The sequence below is a fragment of the Durio zibethinus genome, unplaced genomic scaffold (assembly GCF_047325235.1).
Source record: "Durio zibethinus cultivar Kanyao isolate XHJ-2024 unplaced genomic scaffold, ASM4732523v1 HiC_scaffold_388, whole genome shotgun sequence".
Classification (NCBI taxonomy): domain Eukaryota; kingdom Viridiplantae; phylum Streptophyta; class Magnoliopsida; order Malvales; family Malvaceae; genus Durio; species Durio zibethinus.
The window spans coordinates 347,501-352,500 of NW_028323011.1; positions in this window are offsets into that span (position 1 = coordinate 347,501).

Here is a 5,000-nt window from a genome sequence, read left to right on the forward strand (position 1 = left end):
CATTTTTATGGCTTGTAAATTCATACAATGGTCCCCTAAGCCTTCACGTGAAGTTTCGTTGCAAGATGACTCGTTTTCTATTTTTCACGATTTTCGAAACTTTTTGCGGTTCGTGATTTTTTAGAATTTTTTTAGAAGGAGTTTTGGCCCCAAATTTTGTGGACGTGATCCTTCTATTTTTGTTGGCATGCACAAAAAAATTCAGCTAAAAACTCGAACCGGAGAAGATTTCGTGACCGTTTGAAAAAAGTGTCCCCGTTTCAGACACTTTAACGGCTACTGGCAGCAAACCAGTAAAATCTCAAACGCTCTTTAAGGGGGTGTGAGTTCTCAGAGGTTTGATGAGGGATAGGGGGCCAACACAAGGGCCAAGTACCAGCACCCATCGCACGTCATGTGCGCACACCCCCCCCGGCCCCCCTCCCAATCGTCGGAACCCCAATGCCGCCGGTCAGGTTCTCCGGCGGTACTCCGGCGATGCTCCGGCGATGCTGTCCCGAGTGAAAAAAAAGCGGCACCAGCACATGCTGGAGCCAAGCATGGGCACCGTGGCTCAAAATCGAACTTCGGCCAAGGCCTCGACCATCAATGGCACACGATGACGCATGGTGATGGCACATGCATCGACCATCATCGGCATAGGCTGCCCTTCGGTACGGGCACTTGCCTCGACCGCCATCGGCACAAGCTGGGCCCTGGTGTGGGTTGTTGCCTCGATCACCAGCGGCACATGCTGAGCCTTGGTGCGGGCGGTTGCCTCGAGCACCATCGGCAGACCCTGGGCCCTGGTGCGGCCGGTTGCCCCGATAACCATCGGCACACGCTGGGCCCTGGAGCGGCCGGTTGCCTCGATCACCATCGGCAAAAGCTGGGCCCTGGTGCGGCAGGTTGCCTCGACCACCATCGGCACACGCTGGGCCCTGGTGCGGCAGGTTGCCTCGAGCACCATCGGCACACGCTGGGCCCTGGTGCGGTCGGTTGCCTCGATCACCATCGGCACACGCTGGGCCCTGGTGCGGGCGGTTGCCTCGACCACCATCGGCACACGCTGGGCCCAGGTGCGGCAGCTTGCCTCGAGCACCATCGGCACACGCTCGGCCCTGGTGCGGTCGGTTGCCTCGACCACCATCGGCACACGCTGGGCCCTGGTGCGGCAGGTTGCCTCGACCACCATCGGCAGCCTCGACCACCATCGGCACACGCTGGGCCCTGGTGCGGGCGGTTGCCTCGACCACCATCGGCACACGCTCCGCCCTGGTGCGGTCGGTTGCCTCGACCACCATCGGCAGACCCTGGGCCCTGGTGCGGCCGGTTGCCCCGATAACCATCGGCACACGCTGGGCCCTGGAGCGGCCGGTTGCCTCGATCACCATCGGCAAAAGCTGGGCCCTGGTGCGGCAGGTTGCCTCGACCACCATCGGCACACGCTGGGCCCTGGTGCGGCAGGTTGCCTCGAGCACCATCGGCACACGCTGGGCCCTGGTGCGGTCGGTTGCCTCGATCACCATCGGCACACGCTGGGCCCTGGTGCGGGCGGTTGCCTCGACCACCATCGGCACACGCTGGGCCCAGGTGCGGCAGCTTGCCTCGAGCACCATCGGCACACGCTCGGCCCTGGTGCGGTCGGTTGCCTCGACCACCATCGGCACACGCTGGGCCCTGGTGCGGCAGGTTGCCTCGACCACCATCGGCAGCCTCGACCACCATCGGCACACGCTGGGCCCTGGTGCGGGCGGTTGCCTCGACCACCATCGGCACACGCTCCGCCCTGGTGCGGTCGGTTGCCTCGACCACCATCGGCACACGCTGGGCCCTGGTGCGGCAGGTTGCCTCGACCACCATCGGCACACGCTGGGCCCTGGTGCGGGCGGTTGCCTCGACCACCATCGGCACACGCTGGGCCCTGGTGCGGGCGCTTGCCTCGACCACCATCGGCACACGCTGGGCCCTGGTGCGGCAGGTTGCCTCGACCACCATCGGCACACGCTGGGCCCTGGTGCGGGCGGTTGCCTCGACCACCATCGGCACACGCTGGGCCCTGGTGCGGGCGCTTGCCTCGACCACCATCGGCACACGCTGGGCCCTGGTGCGGGCGGTTGCCTCGACCACCATCGGCACACGCTGGGCCCTGGTGCGGGCGGTTGCCTCGACCACCATCGGCACACGCTGGGCCCTGGTGCGGCAGGTTGCCTCGACCACCATCGGCACACGCTGGGCCCTGGTGCGGGCGCTTGCCTCGAGCACCATCGGCACACGCTCGGCCCTGGTGCGGTCGGTTGCCTCGAGCACCATCGGCACACGCTGGGCCCTGGTGCGGCAGGTTGCCTCGACCATCATCGGCAGCCTCGACCACCATCGGCACACGCTGGGCCCTGGTGCGGGCGCTTGCCTCGACCACCTTCGGCACAAGCTCGGCCCTGGTGCGGTCGGTTGCCTCGAGCACCATCGGCACACGTTGGGCCCTGGTGCGGCAGGTTGCCTCGACCACCATCGGCACACGCTGGGCCCTGGTGCGGCAGGTTGCCTCGACCACCATCGGCACACGCTGGGCCCTGGTGCGGGCGGTTGCCTCGACCACCATCGGCACACGCTGGGCCCTGGTGCGGGCGCTTGCCTCGAGCACCATCCGCACACGCTGGGCCCTGGTGCGGCAGGTTGCCTCGAGCACCATCGGCACACGCTGGGCCCTGGTGCGGCAGGTTGCCTCGAGCACCATCGGCACACGCTGGGCCCTGGTGCGGGAGCTTGCCTCGAGCGCCATCGGCACACGCTGGGCCCTGGTGCGGCAGGTTGCCTCGAGCACCATCGGCACACGCTGGGCCCTGGTGCGGTCGGTTGCCTCGAGCACCATCGGCACACGCTGGGCGCTGGTGCGGGCGCTTGCCTCGACCAGCATCGGCACACGCTGGGCCCTGGTGCGGCAGGTTGCCTCGATCACCATCGGCACACGCTGGGCCCTGGTGCGACAGGTTGCCTCGAGCACCATCGGCACACTATCGGCCCTGGTGCGGGCGGTTGCCTCGACCACTGTCGGCACACTATCGGCCCTGGTGCGGGCGGTTGCCTCGACCACTGTCGGCACACTATCGGCCCTGGTGCGGGCGGTTGCCTCGACCACTGTCGGCACACGCTGGGCCCTGGTGCGGGCGCTTGCCTCGAGCACCATCGGCACACGCTGGGCCCTGGTGGGTTTAGGCACATCTTCAAATTTCTGCCGTGCCAATGCCATTTTTATGGCTTGTAAATTCATACAATGGTCCCCTAAGCCTTCACGTGAAGTTTCGTTGGAAGATGACTCGTTTTCTATTTTTCATGATTTTCGAAACTTTTTGCGGTTCGGGATTTTTTAAAATTTTTTTATAAGGATTTTTGGCCCCAAATTTTGTAGGCATGATCCTTCTATTTTTGTTGGCATGCACAAAAAAATTCAGCTAAAAACTCGAAGTAGAGAAGATTTTGTGACCGTTTGAAAAAAGTGTCCCCATTTCAGACACTTTAACGGCTACTGGTAGCAAACCTGTAAAATCTCAAATGCTCTTTAAGGGGGTGTGAATTCTCAGAGGTTTGATGAGGGATAGGGGGCCAACACAAGGCCAAGTACCAGCACCCATCGCACATCATGTGCGCACACCCCCCCGGCCCCCCTCCCAATCGCCGGAACCCCAATGCCGCCGGTCAGGTTCTCCGGCGGTACTCCGGCGATGCTCCGGCGATGCTCCGGCGATGCTGTCCTGAGTGAAAAAAATGCGGCACCAGCACATGCTGGAGCCAAGCATGGGCACCGTGGCTCAAAATCGAACTTCGGCCAAGGCCTCGACCATCAATGGCACACGATGACGCATGGTGATGGCACATGCATCGACCATCATCGGCATAGGCTGCCCTTCGGTACGGGCACTTGCCTCGACCGCCATCGGCACAAGCTGGGCCCTGGTGTGGGTTGTTGCCTCGATCACAATCGGCACATGCTGAGCCTTGGTGCGGGCGGTTGCCTCGAGCACCATCGGCAGACCCTGGGCCCTGGTGCGGCCGGTTGCCCCGATAACCATCGGCACACGCTGGGCCCTGGGGCGGGCGCTTGCCCCCAGCACCATCGGCACACGCTGGGCCCTGGTGCGGGCGGTTCCCTCGACCACCATCGGCACACGTTGGGCCCTGGTCCGGGCGGTTACCCCCAGCACCATCGGCACACGCTGGGCCCTGGTGCGGGCGCTTGCCCCCAGCACCATCGGCACACGCTGGGCCCTGGTGCGGGCGGTTCCCTCGACCACCATCGGCACACGTTGGGCCCTGGTCCGGGCGGTTACCCCCAGCACCATCGGCACACGCTGGGCCCTGGTGCGGGCGCTTGCCCCCAGCACCATCGGCACACGCTGGGCCCTGGTGCGGGCGGTTGCCCCCAGCACCATCGGCACACGCAGGGCCCTGGTGCGGGCGGTTGCCCCGAACACCATCGGCACAAGCCGGCCCTTGGTGCGGGCTCCTGGCTCGACCACCATCGGCACACGCTGGGCCCTGGTGCGGGCGGTTGCCTCGAACACCATCGGCACACGCCGGCCCTTGGTGCGGCCGGTTGCCTCGACCACCATCGGCACACGCTCGGCCTTGGTGAGGGCGCTTGCCTCGACCACCATCGGCACACGCTGGGCCCTGGTGCGGGCGGTTGCCTCGACCACCATCGGCACACGCTGGGCCCTGGTGCGGGCGGTTGCCTCGACCACCATCGGCACACGCTCGGCCTTGGTGAGGGCGCTTGCCTCGACCACCATCGGCACACGCTGGGCCCTGGTGCGGGCGGTTGCCTCGACCACCATCGGCACACGCTCGGCCTTGGTGAGGGCGCTTGCCTCGACCACCATCGGCACACGCTGGGCCCTGGTGCGGGCGCTTGCCTCGACCACCATCGGCACACGCTCGGCCTTGGTGCGGGCGGTTGCCTCGACCACCATCGGCACACGCTGGGCCCTGGTGCTGGCGGTTGCCTCGACCACCATCGGCAC